The sequence below is a fragment of the Nicotiana attenuata genome, chromosome 8 (genome assembly GCF_001879085.1).
Source record: "Nicotiana attenuata strain UT chromosome 8, NIATTr2, whole genome shotgun sequence".
Lineage (NCBI taxonomy): Eukaryota > Viridiplantae > Streptophyta > Magnoliopsida > Solanales > Solanaceae > Nicotiana > Nicotiana attenuata.
Genome location: NC_031996.1, coordinates 13715009 through 13731209, shown reverse-complemented (window position 1 = coordinate 13731209; position 16201 = coordinate 13715009).

Below are 16201 nucleotides of genomic sequence, written 5' to 3'. Positions count from 1 at the left end.
TTTAGTTGCTTAAAGGATGGTTTTTATTGTTTCAGTTTAACCCACACATTCCTCATCTTTCCAGTTGTAATAGTTCTGGACCATCTTTATGCTGCAATCTGATTAAAGTGTTCATGATCTACCTAGATGTTAAAGAACCTAAAGAGAAATTTAATGTTTCTCCTTGGCTCTCTCAAAGGTATAAGCATAGGATTATGGTCTGATATGAATGGTGCTATATATGTTACAGTCAAGTGCCCATATTATATTATCCAATCATCATTTTCAATTGCCCTGTCAAGTCTACTCCATACTGTGCATCCCCATTTTGGTTGTTGGTCCACGTATAGTAATCTCCCTTCCAAGGTATTTCATTTAGTAACAGGCTATTGTAGCATTCTGTGAAGTCTTTAATTTCAGCTAAAGTCATAGGATTGCCTTGTCTATCTTGAGCAGTTAGGACAACATTGAAATCTCCACATAAAAGCCAAGACATCTTGATCATGGGGGCCATCTGTTCAAGTTGATTTCAAAAAGCTTTCCTTTGATCTACTGTGTTGAACCCATATACCACTACGAGCATACAGACCATACCATTCAACTTACTAGCCACTTGATAATGAAGTAACTGGGCTGCATTTGCTATGAGTTGTACTTCATAGCTTTTAGCATCCCATAGAACCCATATTCTCCCATTGATTGCTTTTGTGTAGTTAGTTAACCTATCCCAGTTAGGAGACACCTTGCTAGCTATAGATTATGCTTTATTTTCTTTGACTCTAGTTTCTAATAAACCAGCTGATCTAATTTGATTATCTCTGAGATACTACTTAAGATTCTGCTTGTATCTCTTATTGATTCCCCTGATATTCTAGAACAACCAAGTCATTGATATAGTATGAGTTCACCTCCTATATCAGGGGGCCTAGTGTTCTCATCTCTTATTCCCTCTGCAGGCAAATATTGGAAGCCATTCTTTGTCCCTATCACCTCTGCATTAGTTGCATGATGCTTTCTGTCTTGCCCATATGTTCTCTCTAGTTGTCTACTTCATTGGTGTTCAGGCAATTTCTGACATGAAGTGGATCCTTTTGCTCGCACCTGAGTCCAGCCTGCTTTAGTGGTCTCATTAGTTGGAGTCCCAAGTTTCTGTTTACCCCTTTCATTAGCTTCACTCTTATACAAAGCTTGTTGTTGGTTTTGCATTTTCTCCGTTGGTTGCTACTTGTCTTTTGGTTTCCATGCTTGAACTAGCTTAGGTCTGGCTCTTTGTAGTGGGCCAATTCTCACTTCCTTCTTTTGCTTGCTATAGTCATGGCTAATCTGCAAGCACTCAGCACAGAATGCTGGCCTCCATTCAAATTCAATGGGTTGCTGAATTGTCTAGCAAAGGAAACCTTAACTGTTACTTCAGTAGGCAGTTTCTTTGTGACATTCACTTTAATAAGAATTCTAGAATAAGACACCCTGGTTTGTTTTACAATGCATTAGTTTGCAAATAATGGATTACCAATGGTTCTAGCCATCCTGTCAAGAATTCATCATTGAAATCAAAATTCGGGGTCCATTGTTTAAGAATGATTGGCTTGCTATTGATGGTACAAGGGCCTTCATACAATACTTCCTACAAATCAGCTAGGCTCTAAAATTTAACGATATAACATCCCTCTTCATGAAGAAACAATTCTGGTTCAACCACATTGTTCTAAAATTGTGAGATGTATTTGCTCATATGATTATACCCCAGGCATTTCCCCAATTATATAAACAATAAGAACTTTCTTCCACTTCTTAGTTTCACACTCAATTTCAATTTTATCTAAATTGACGACAAACTGGTCATTCATAATTTCAGGTGCGATGTAAGTTAGGTGCAAACCATTCTCAACAGAGCGATTTCCAGCAAAAAGAGTTGTCCACGGCGCAAGGGGTTTTGTCGGACCCTTTGGATTTGCCTGTTGTTCTCCTTCCTCAGCCCTAATTGCTGGTGTAACACTTGATTCTCTTATCTCCTCATGTGAAATTTCTCGAGCAGTAGGATTTGAGGCTATAATTGGTTGATTTAGTGTTGTATTTGGTGTTGTAATTGGGCTCAATATCAGTTTATTATGCACATCTGGGTTATTGCTTTTCACCCCCAAATCGATTGACCTAGCTGGGAACGGGCTACCAATCGGAGTTACCACTTTCGATGGTATCAGCAATCACACTTGCGCTAACAGAGCTTCCTACGGTCACGAGTGGTTATTTTACTGTTCGTCCTCTCTTCCTAGCCATGGCGATTCACAGGCGGCGCACGATAGCATACCATGCGCCGGGAGCACAGAGCTAAAGAGAGTATTGAAATGTGTCTATTATAAATCACATTGTTACTTCTTAATTTTATATTTTATGTAACATCACTTTTTTAAACTCTTGGAAAAATTTTATATTTACAAATTATATTTTTTTGTTTTATTCTTAATGGTGTGATTTTATTTGTACTACATTTGATATGAAAATTACGAAAACTAAAGAGAGAAGAATTAAAAGTGACACATGAAAATCGTAAACCATCTCTTTAATAAGATAATTTTGATGATTTTTATATTATATTTAGAACTCGTAATTAACCCATTTTAAATAAAAGTGCCACATATTTTTTTGTCTTTTTCACCTTTTTTTAATTTTCTTTCTACACTTTTTTTCACCTTCATCTCTTCCAAGCCGTCCCTCCTCCATCTCCAGTAAATAGTAATTTATTAGCCTCTGCATTTGTTAACTCGCATAGTAGAAATGATCATCTAGTTGTCTATTGATAAAATCTACACTAATTGTTAGAGAAATCACACATGCAAGCAGTAATGTAGAAGGAGAAATAGAGAGGAAATGAAGAGATACAGAGATGAGATGAAGAAGAAGAAGAAGATCAAAATCTGCTTATTACAATTGAGTGGTCCCCTTTATACATCACTAATCGACTCTAACTAATTAACAATTTATTTATACTTTAGTCCTCTAAGTAATTACTTAGTATACTTTTAACTCTTATAACAATACTCCCCTTCAAGCTGGGGGTTGAAACACATTCAGCACCCCAAGCTTGGACAGAAGAAAGTGATGCTGAGAAGTACCCAATCCTTTGGTCATGAGGTCAGCTACCTGCAAGTTGGTAGAGATATATTGTGGTGCCAACTTCCCATTCTTGATTTTTTCTCTTACAAAGTGACAATCGATCTCGATATGTTTAGTATGTTCGTGGAATATAGGATTAGAAGCTATTTGCAGGGTTGCTTTGCTATCACAATGCAGAGACACTGGCTGCTGAATCTGGACCTGTAGTTCCTTAAGCAATCCTAGGAACCATGTGATTTCTGCAGCCGCTGCTGCTAAACTCCTGTACTCTGCTTCTGCTGATCTTCGACTGACAGTCTGTTGCTTCTTTGACTTCCATGAGAGTAAAGAATCCCCCAATTTGATGACATACCCTGTGACAGATCTCCTGGTATTAGGACAAGAGGCCTAGTCTGAATCACAATAGGCAGACAATGTATCAATAGATCCTGCCCCAAGCAGAATACCGAGGCCTGGTGCTGCCTTTATGTATCTCACCACTCGCAATGCTGCATCCCAATGAGATTGCTTTGGCTGCTACATAAACTGACTGAGTACCTGTACTGCAAAACTCAGGTCTGGTCTAGTGATGGTCAAGTAAAGCAATTTACCAATAAGTTTTTGATAGCTCCCTATGTCCTCAAGTTCTTCATCACCATTTACCCCTACATGCTTGTCATATTCAATAGCGATCAACTTCTGATTGAGCTCTATTGGGGTGGAGATGGATTTAGCTCCTGCAAGCCCAACTTCTGATATCAACTGAAGTGCATCCTTTCTTTGTGTAAGTGTGATCCCCCTCTTTGATCTCAAAACCTCAATGCTAAGGAAGTATCTTAGCTCCCCTAGATCCTTAACTTTAAAGGAATTTTGTAATTTCTGTTTGGCTTCTTTTATCAGCTCTGCACTGCTCCTAGTGATAAGCAAGTCATCCACATACACTAAGATAACAACAATGTCTGATGTTGTATCCTTAGTGAAGAGTGAATGATCAGAAGCACTCTGATGATATCCTGCCTTCACCAAAGCCTCAGTCAACTTGATATTCCATTGTTTTGAAGCCTACTTAAGACCATATAGTGATTTAAGTAGTGCAGACCTTATACTCCCCTTGTCTCTGGAAACCCTGTTACAGTTCCATGTAGACATCTTCATAGAGATCTCCTTGCAAGAAAGCATTATTTACATCCATTTGAAATAGATCCCATCCTCTAGAGGCTGCTATGCTAATGACTGTTCTAATAGTAACCATTTTGGCTACAGGAGAAAAAGTCTCATGATAGTCCAACCCTTATTACTGTGTATAACCTTTTGCTACTAACCGAGTCTTGTATCTTTCTATTTCCCCATTGGCTTTATATTTTATCTTAAACACCCACTTGGATCCTATAGCCTTTTTTCCTGAAGGTAGGTCAACAATACTCCATGTTGCATTGTCTTCAAGAGCTTTAATCCCTTGCGACATAGCTACTACCCAGTTTTGATCCTGAAAAGCTTCCTTAAAGCTCTTTGGTTCAACTGCTGCAGAGAATACTCCCAAGTAAGCTTGGTAATGTGCTGACAAATGAGAGTAGGATACACTGTTTGAAATACAATGAGGATGATTTTGAGTGTTTGAGCCTGTAACATAATCTTTCAGCCATATGGAGGGCCTTGTAGTTCTGCTAGATTTTCTGACTCCAACTGTTTCAGTAACTACCTTTTCTGTGAGTGATTGACTTGTGGTTGGATATGTGATTGGCTGCACTTCAACTTGCTCTATGGGGTCAATAGTGTCAACTAGGTCCACTGTATCTTCAATTGAGTCCAGTGTCTGAGTGTCTGTTGTAGCTGTTGATTCCATGGCTGGTGATTGGGAAGCTTCAACTTGATCATGTGTTATGGAGGAGTTTGATTCCTCAGTGGTGGCCTGTACCTCACTAGAAGAACTCTGCAGTAATTGTTCAGGCAGAGAATCATTTGGCATAGGAGGCTCACATGGAAATATGTCTTCAGTGATCCGAGTTCCTTCCTTAAAAGGAAACACTTGTTCTCTGAATGAAACATCTCTACTAATGAACACTTTTTTGGTATCTAAGTCAAACAATCGTACCCCTTTTGTGTTTTAGAGTACCCTATAAGGACTGACTTTCTTGCTTTTGGTGTGAACTTATCACAACCTGGCAAGTTACTTGCAAAACACAAACACCCTTAAGTGCTCTATCTTTGCTGGTTTCTTATGCAGCATTTCGTATGGGCATTTCCCTTGCAGCACTCCTGTAGCCAATTTGTTAATTAAGTATATTGCAGTCCTCACACAATCACTCCAGAATCTCATTGGCACTGAGCTTTGGAACATTAGTGCCCTTGTAACTTCTAGAATATGTCTGTGTTTCCTCTCCACTGTGCCATTTTGTTGAGGTGTATATAGGCAAATACTCTGATGTATGATTCCTAGAGATGTCAACAACTCATTGCACTGAGAATTAAAAAATTCACTACCATTATCAAACCTCACACTTTCACATTTACACCAAACTAATTCTTTATCATAACAAGAAAGTTCTTTATTACAACCAACACTTCACACTTTGATTGAATCAAACATACCAAGGTATATCTACTGTAATCATCTATAATGGTAAAAAAATAATATTTTCTATCATATGTGGGCACCTTATGAGGTCCCCAAACATCTAGGTGAATGAGTTGAAAAGAACTATCTGAGCTAGTATTACTTGAAGGAAACTTTAACCTACACTGCCTAGCCAATGGATACACATTACAATTTTCTTGCACCTACATATCCACTTTGTTCCTTAATTTTGGGATATGTTGCATTAACCTCAGTGATGCATGACCTAACCTCAGGTGCAAGAGTTCACTTTCAGCTCCTTTGTTCACCAAGAAACTTGCTACAGCTACTGTTATATTCTCTTTCAGTAGATATAATCCATTGTGTTCTCTACCAATCCCATCACCCTGTCAATATAAAGATCCTGAAACATACAGAAATCAGGAAAGAATATGGCTGGGCAATTGAGATCTTTGGTGAGCTTTGATACACACAACAGATTGAATTTAAAAATTTGGTACATATAAGACATTTTTAACTGTCTTATTTCCCAGTATAGATGCTTCTCCAGTATGTGTTATTTGTGCCTTATTTCCTATGGGTAATTGCACTTCACTCCTTCCTTGATCATCAGTTCTTCTCATATTACTCAGGATATCTTTATTATATGTGACATGATGAGTTGCTCCTGTGTCTATCACCCAATCAGAATCACACATACCTGCATTTGCCAGTAAGGAAATTATACCTATCATGTTAGTAGAGCATTCCGGTGTTGCTAGTTTTGATAAAAGTTTGACAAGTTGTTTGTACTGTTCTTCTGTGAAGAATTGTCCGTTCCCCTGCACTTGAGCAATTGGTGCCTTGTTTTCCTCATTGCTCACATTCGCATTGTTGGTATAGACCTTTCCTCCTCCAGTCTGATTTTTTCTCTTACTCTTGAAATCAGCTGGATACCCAATTATCTTAAAGCAATTTTCCTTAAGGTGACCATTTTATCCACAATGCTCACAAATGATTCCTGGCCTTTTACCTCTAAAATCTGATCCCTTTCCTGCTAACATAGTGAGTGGTTCCTTATGTGTATCAACCACTCCTAAGGTTCTTTGACTTTCTTGTTGAGTAACTATTGCATAAGCTTCAATAACAGTCACAACAAGTCTTTTTGCCAGTACATTACTCCTTATGTTACAATAAGTTTCATTTAATCCCATAAGAAGCTGTAGTAAACGTTGTGACCTTAAATGTTCAACTGAAGGTCTAGCCTCCTCACAATCACATGAAGATAGAGGCACTAATACATCTAATTCATCTCACACATCCTTCATTTTAGAAAAATATGAAGTTATAGAGTCAGTACCTTGTCTCAATGTTGCTATAGCTGGCCAAAGGTGATAGATTCTAGTTAGATCTGATCTATCAAACCTCTCTTGGAAATCACTCCAGACTTTTCTTGCATTTGAAGCATAGATAATGCTTGGCATCAGCTTATTTGATACAGTACTTCCGATCCACGACGAAACGATTGCATTGCATTTTTTCCATTGCTCTGCCAATTCGCCTCTATACGCGTTCTTCACACAGGTTCCGTCTACAAACCCTAGTTTACTCTTTCCCCGGAGTGCCAATTTCATCGCCCTGATCCACAATGCGTAATTGTCGGGCCTTGTGAGTTTGAACGGTATTAGGACAAGTCCAGGAGCATCTGAGGGTTGCAAAAATAGCGGATGATTATGATCCAGTGAAGCAACTTCATTTCCGTCCATGGCTGAACAGATCGGAGTTCCGTCGAGCTTCAGTCAAGCTTCGATTCTACATATTTCTTCCTAACTCTTATGAAACTGTGATCGCCACTCTGATACCATGATAAAATCTACACTAATTGTTAGAGAAATCACACATGCAAGTAGTAATGTAGAAGGAGAAGTAGAGAGGAAATGAGAGATACAGAGATGGGATGAAAAAGAAGAACAAAATATGCTAATTACAATAGAGTGGTCCCCTTTATACATCACTAACCGACTCTAACTAACTAACAATTTATTTAGACTTTAGTCCTCTAAGTAGTTACTTAGTATACTTTTTAACTCTTATAACAATATCTGTGCAAACTTTCACATTTGAGTTCTAATTTTAGAATATTATTGTGGTACAATTCTTTCACTAAATCTTCCCTTTTTCCTTTTTTTTTTTGGTCTGGTATAAGATTCTCATTTTTGTTAATTTCGTCCTAAACTCAAATGTGTAAGTCGAAAAGTAACATGACTTTCTTACAAAATAGTAGAAAAGAAACAAAGAGAATACAATGGGTAATAAACAAGTTCAAAACGAAAAAAGTTAACGTCTCCTTTAATTTCGAGAGAACGAAATTAATAAGGTAATGGAGTAGCCACACACAATGAAGGATAGTCAGTTGAACACTCTTCATAAAAAGATTATGCATATATAAATTAATTTTTCTTTATATATGTATATTAAATCTTGAAACCCTTAATAAAATTCCTGGCTTTTCCATAACCAAATGATGCTTCTTTAGTCCCGTGTTAATATTATTGACATATAGGTATTATGATTTATACATGCAGTATAATTTTTAATCTACGTAGTATAATTTTTTTGAGTATTTAAACCCTAATTCTTCTATAGTAAACTCGATATCACGTTATGAGTTGAACTTTAAGTATTTAAACCCTAATTCTACTACGATTATATTGTTTAAAAGATGAAAACATCTTGAACAACGACTAATGATATTATGCTTTTAATGGAAATATTTGAGTTATAATCAATTGTTGATTAGGTGTAAAACTAACCTATATAGTGATTCATGTATTCCTTCTACCAAATACAGAAATAAATCAATTTGGTAATCAACCCAATTACAGAAGACTTTCATATCAAGCTAAGTATGACCATGAGAGAGGCAGTGTTCTATACTTGCACCGACAGTATAAAAAAAATTACTGTATACATTATCATATCAGTCAAAAAATATTTATAGATAACTCAATCATAAAAAGTGGGCAGGGGCGGATTTAGGGGGGCGCAAGGGGTTCACCCAAACCCCCTTCGCCGAAAAATTACACTGTATATATAAGCAAAATCTGTTTTTTATCTCTATATATTAAGTTTTGAACACCCTTGACATAACCCTAAAGTGTAGTTTAGTGGTCAAGGGGGTTCAAAATCTTCATAAGGTCATAGGTTCAATTCCTACTAGCCACAAAATATTTTTTTGAACCCCCTTCGTGGAGATCCCGCCACTGAAAGTGGGACTCTTATCTTGAAATAGCTACAATAAGTAAAGGTAATTCTGATATTGTAAAAGTTATATACCGCGGCATATATAAGTTAAACTCAAGATTAATTTCTCATGCTTTACATAATTTTTAGGTTCAAACGTGCTACGCTATTTCTCTAAGAATGACTCAACAATTATGCGTTACTTATGTCATTTGAGAGTCAAATCCGGAGAAACTGAGAAACTAGGTTAATTAATGAATTTGGCATTTTTGTGAGGCAAAAGTTCAGAATAGTAACAATTAGTTGGAAAAAGAAGTAGAATTATGGTAGAAGTATACAAGAGAGATGAGAAAAGACGGAATCAAGTAAGATATCATGGCCTGGATTTAAAACTTATGGATTCAGAATTTTAGTTCTTTTAAATTACTAGGTTCTAAATTAATAATTTATCCATATTTAATGAATTTCTTAAAATAAAAATAAAAAGACTTGGACCAAATCTATTGGATTCGGCCGAACCGTTGGCTGCTTCTTCAAGTTGAAGACAAAGTAATTAGTTGGGTGGTGAGGCCAAAATTGATGAGCTATATATAATAATTAACTAAGAAAACGGTAATTAATTCTTCATGTAGAGTTTAATTAGTTTTAAAACTCATTTACTTCGTGTATCCTAACATCAATAATTGAAGTGGAACTGTTGATTAGTGCTGTCAAACTTATTGTTTTTAAGATAAAGACAAATTTGCTGGGGTGGACTGAAAACTTTGCTAAGAGTCGGCTAAAGTAAGGGAAATTACTAGAAATTTCATTTAAAACAATAACTTTGATATAATTTTCTTGAGACTGTTTGGGTTATTTCTTTTGAGTTGTCTAAATAATGAATTATTTGCTAGCAACACAGTCGTTAAAAACATGGGATAACATTAGCTATGTGTTCCTACATGAATTATACATTAGCTAGTTTCAAAAGCAGAGACGGCTCAACACTATATGTAGCCTAAAGCGAAAATTTAAAAAGAGGTCTCAAAAGACATTCGAGGTTAAGAAATACTTTTTATATCTAATCCTTTCATAATTTCATTAGCTTAAGATTGAAAACTGTCTAAACAACACTTAAAGAATAGAAGATTCTACAAAATCATAGTTATAAACAAGATTGATTCAAGTTGAAGTGAGTTAGACAAATTAAGAAGTTGAGCCCATCCACCATACGTGAGGTAACAAAAAAGAATAATAAAAAATAGGAAGTAAATGCAAATTTAATAATCTACAATTTTTAGTATAAACGTTAAAATTGACAACAAATGATTAGAACTAATTTATTTATCACTAATAATAATTACATAATTATTTATACTATATATAATTTGGTAAATTTGGGGCCTTAAATTTTTGGGGGCCTAAAGCCACCGCTTTAGTGGCTTTAGGGTTAAGCCGCCACTGTTCAAAAGTTATAATTTTCGGTTCCAAGAAAGAATAAATTTTTATTAGTTTTAGATTATTCATCATAATGACTATACATGTGTTGCGGCCAAACGCACACGCAAGTATACGCGGTCGTCAAGTAATAAAGTGACTAAAAGTCAGATGTCGATCCCACGAGGACTTGTGATTAACTATTAACTAAATTAGACTATCCTAATTATCTAAACAGGAATTAAACCTAGAAGTAATTGATTCTAAACTAATTAAATAAAGAATATAAATAATGAACTTTAAACAGAGGAAGAGCATATTTTTATGATATCAATGTAATGAAAACGATCTAGGGTTATGGGCTATCTAACATTCCTATTGTATTCTTCAATTGAATTAACTAACTAATTTATCGAGTTTATTAGTTGACAGGGTTAATATTGCTCATATGAATCTGTCGAGTTCTTGCTCGCCTATTCAAGCTAACCTAACGCCTATATGTCTATGGAGTTAGAATCAATAAGAACGCATTTATAATTCCTGTAAATCAACCAAGCAAGGCAATTAGGTGTATGTCTATCCTAACCGTGAATTCGTTCGCCGATGTCCAGGTTCAAGAACTTGATCTACTCAATCCTATATGCAATCTAGAATTCCCACTTTCGAGTTCAACTCTAGATTCGTAGATAGTATTCAATTGGTGATCAAGCAATCAAATAATTAAGTGCAGGATTAAATAAATAAACCAATATGATAAACTAAGCAATCAAAATCAATATCCGAATAACAATAGTCATGAAAGAACCACAACCCTAGAACGTGAAGTTTAGCTCCACATAGACATGATAGCAAAACAACAAATCGTACAAAGAAACATAAAAATTACTAAGTTTGATGGAAGAAAAGATGAAACCCGGCCTCCACGGCGGCTTTGTGCTTGTGTTTTCCTCTCAAAAACGTCCTTCTCCCTCAAAATACCGTTTTTTCATGTATATATACCAAGTAGGGTTGGGCCCAAACAAGTTGTAGCCCTTTGAGTTAGCTTTCCAATCATATATTGTGAAGCCCAAATGGAGTTCTGAGCAAAAAGTTATATCTGTTTTACTAGACAGTGCGCAATATGCCTACTGGAGTCTTCGTTCGCTCTAACTATCATCCGTTGACCCCCAAACACGATCCCGGCTTAATTCCTTGAACTTTTACTCAAACTTTAAAGCTCCAAATCACTCGAATTCTTTCCATAACATCTACATAGCTCGGAATCACTCCTACAAGGCATAAAACACACCATTAGTGCAAAACAAACCTCAAACTCAATTAAAGTGCAGTAAATTAGAGTGTAATAATCGACTAAAATACGTAATTATAGCCTATCATCAACACCTCACACTTAAACGTTGCTCGCCCTCGAGTCAACCAAAAATTTACTCTATCTATGAGCACTTAACATATTCGAAGTACACTACACCAATGATTATGGTTGATAGAAACAATTAAACTCTAGCATATGCAATCATCATACACTTCCCTTTACTTATGTGATTCTTCAAAAATATTCAAACAAAGACAATATGCTCACAACAATCCTAGCCTAAAAAACCGACTCAATGTCACAATGCACTCATGGCTTGATCACCCAACATCCTAGAGAAGTCTAATAATGTTACCTATCCTTCGTGAGACCATGTGCCCTCACAACCAAGGCAAGAGAGTAAGTTGAATCCACACATTCAAATCTCATGATCAAATATATTTTAAGGACTCATATATATCAAAAGAAAATATCGCTCACCCTCACAAAAGAAGTCACATGCATGTAATTGGTACCATAGGCTTGCCCTTAATGTAAATCTTTACTAATGTAGGCTCGCTCGATCTAAAATCAATTAGGACTTTTTCATGGTTGTTATGTGGGCTAAGGGACGGGTAGGATATATTTAGGAATAGTGACTAACCCTCCTAAGCACTTTAACACACCACATAATCAACTTTAAGCGCAAATTCTTCAATCCACTTCACTTTCACAAACAATATCACCCCAAAAATGCTCCCTTCTTCTTTAAGCACTACATTAATTCATACCCACTATCAAGAACAAGTCAACAATGTATTCATCTCTATTTGTTTTTCTTTCTTTTTTTCCAGATTATTCTTTTTTTTCAATTTCCGCTAGTGGTGTATTATTTTAAAAAAACAAGTGCACCTTTCCTCCTTTTATTGGTTCCACTCAAAAGCCACCCCACGCTTAGTTTCTTCTTACTTCTTTTAGCGTTCAACTCACAATTAAAAGTGCTTTAAGAGGAAAAGGGATCAAAACAATATCAATTAAGAATAAAAAGAGTATACGCTTGTAATGTGGGTGCCAAATAAAAGTCTAAAGGCTCAAAAGGGTTAACTAGGGATAGATTTTATTTGTGATAAGCAATAAGCTCAAAAGATCAAAGAAAGCCTAAAATCATTTTTCAAACCGAGCATCACCATAAATTTCGCTTCAACTCACATACCAGGCAAGTTCTAGACACAAGTACAATACATAGACTATACAAAAACCTCACCACACATGGCACATGACTCACTAAGAGCGGTCTCATTCCAACTCTCAACAAATTTGAGTATTCACAAAGCCACGAGATATTAAGCATTAAGCACAAAGTGAACATAAGTCAAGTAAATGAGACATAGGCGCCACAAAACATGCTATCCAAGTAAGCAAGGCATCATCAATAAATTCAAATCACAGGGAAGATACTACACATGCCAAAGTCTAAATATGCTACTATCAAACAAGTCAAGGGCGCCTAGGTTTATCTCATCTTTCTTCCTCCAATTTATTCCCTAAACTACTCTAAAAGAAAAAACTACCCAGTTCAAACTACATCCCGTGGAAAAGAACCGAGGCACAAAGAAAAACCACGGGGGATTATTATTACCTAAAGAAAGCTAAAAGACATATTTTTGTGTTTTTTGTTTAGACTTTAATCCCTCAAGAAAGTTGTCCACAAAATCCATCGTTGGGAAAAGTCCAAATTTTTCGATTTTTTTTTCTTCTTATTTTCCACATTAAAATAAATAAATTAATCTACTAAAATACTACATAGCTACGAAGAAAAAAAAATAAGAAGCTAAAATACTAAAAGGCTAATTATCCAAAGGAATTCTCCCACCCCACACTTAAGAGAGTGCACTGTCCCCAATGCACAAATAAAGCAAAAATAACAAGGGTGGACAAGAAACTCCCTGAAAGGCCAAAGGCCGAAGCACTATCAGCTCACGGGGTACTCAGACTTCTCCCAAGGATGGTCCTTTGTGCGGGTACCTCACACTAGTTCCAACCAGCTGGCTCGCATTTGCACACTTCCAGTGGCTTTTCTTTATGCTCATAATCCTACAAAAAAATGCTACAAAGATAGAAAAATAAAATAAAAAATAAATAAATAAAAGTAAAAGAAAGCAGTAAAGGTGGGTTGCCTCCCAACAAGCGCCTAATTTAAAGTCGCGGCACGACTTGAACCAATTTTTGTCTCCACCTTGAACTTATGAATTGTACCCCTAACATGGCATCCAGTCGGTGGCTATGCACCTTTGGTGGGGCTACAAAGATAACCAGGCCAAGTAATAAATTTTTCACTCTGCACCTCTCGGCCTTTAGATGAGGAATGTAATTTTTGCTTTTTGGCACAACAAATTCAAGAATATAGGCGCTCTCATCCTCACTCTTTGACCCCTTCATTGGCTCAGATGGCTCGATTACTATCTTACTATCTAAACACAATGTGAAAAAATGATTGGAATGAGGTCTAATGCGCTCTAACTCATGAATTTTACTACTATTTGCATCCCCATATTTACACACATTCAAGTCTCCCAAAGTAATATTATCTACTCCCTCATATGACTTTAGAGCACTCTTCTCAATATTGGCATCCTCAAGAAAAACACGGTCTAGTGATTGGTATTCTCGTTTTAGCTCCTCAATTTGGTCTAGAAGATTTTTTTCAGCTTCATACAACTCATTATTAATTTGTTGGGCGTTACACGCATCAACCTTTGTGCTCAAATCTGCATCTAAGTTATGTACAACCAAGCAAAAATTATCAATTTTATGTACAAGTTCATCTCTCTCCTTAGACCAATCATTCACCAACGTTGTCAGAAGACAACGTCGTTCCTCGTATCCCCTTAATCGTGACTATTCTTTCCAATACCAACCCTTACTCCCATATTCGAATTCAGACCTCCCAGAAATCAGGTCATGACAAGCCCAAAAAGACGGGCCATAAAAGTCTTCCGTCAACCATGCTTCTTCATCAATAACCTTACCTCCGGATATTTCATCCCCAGATGTCATGTTGAGAGAACTAGAAACACACTAAGAGAATGATCAAAATTATTATAAAAATAAAAATATTTACAAAAAGAGAAGAAAAAATCAAAACTTGTAAAGATAAAAGTAAAAGTCTAATATAGAAAAATAGTTAATTTCTAAGTCCCCGGCAACGGCGCCAAAAACTTGTTGCGGCCAAACGCACACGCAAGTATACGCGGTCGTCAAGTAATAAAGTGACTAAAAGTCAGATGTCGATCCCACGAGGACTTGTGATTAACTATTAACTAAATTAGACTATACTAATTATCTAAACAAGAATTAAACCTAGAAGTAATTGATTCTAAACTAATTAAATAAAGAATATAAATAATGAACTTTAAACAGAGGAAGAGCAGATTTTTATGATATCAATGTAATAAAAACGATCTAGGGTTATGGGCTATCTAGCATTCCTATTGTATTCTTCAATTGAATTGACTAACTAATTTATCGAGTTTATTGGTTGACAGGGTTAATATTGCTCATAAGAATCTGTCGAGTTCTTACTCGCCTATTCAAGCTAACCTAACGCCTATATGTCTGTGGAGTTAGAATCAACAAGAACGCATTTATAATTCCTGTAAATCAACCAAGCAAGGCAATTAGGTGTATGTCTATCCTAACCGCGAATCCGTTCGCCGATGCCCAGGTTCAAGAACTTGCTCTACTCAATCCTATATGCAATCTAGAATTCCCACTTTCGAGTTCAACTCTAGATTCGTAGATAGTATTCAATTGGTGATCAAGCAATCAAATAATTAAGTGCAGGATTAAATAAATAAACCAATATGATAAACTAAGCAATCAAAATCAATATCCGAATAACAATAGTCATGAAAGAACCACAACCCTAGAACGTGAAGTTTAGCTCCACATAGACATGGTAGCAAACAACAAATCGTACAAAGAAACATAAAAATTACTAAGTTTGATGGAAGAAAAGATGAAACCCGGCCTCCACGGCGGCTCTGTGCTTGTGTTTTCCTCTCAAAAACGTCCTTCTCCCTCAAAATACCGTTTTTCCATGTATATATACCAAGTAGGGTTGGGCCCAAACAAGTTGTAGCCCTTTGAGTTAGCTTTCCAATCATATATTGTGAAGCCCAAATGGAGTTCTGAGCAAAAAGTTATATCTGTTTTACTAGACAGTGCGCAATATGCCTACTGGAGTCTTCGTTCGCTCTAACTATCATCCGTTGACCCCCAAACACGATCCCGGCTTAATTCCTTGAACTTTTACTCAAACTTTAAAGCTCCAAATTACTCGAATTCTTTCCATAACATCTACATAGCTCGGAATCACTCCTACAAGGCATAAAACACACCATTAGTGCAAAACACTAGCGATTAAAGCTCAAACTCAATTAAAGTGCAATAAATTAGAGTGTAATAGTCGACTAAAATACGTAATTATAGCCTATCATCAACATGGTATATAACTATATATAGGTTTTAGACGTTCATGTAATCATATTGTGCTAGAATATTTAGTTGTTTCTAGATATGTATATATATCATATTAGAATTCTTGGAACGGAACAAAATATAAA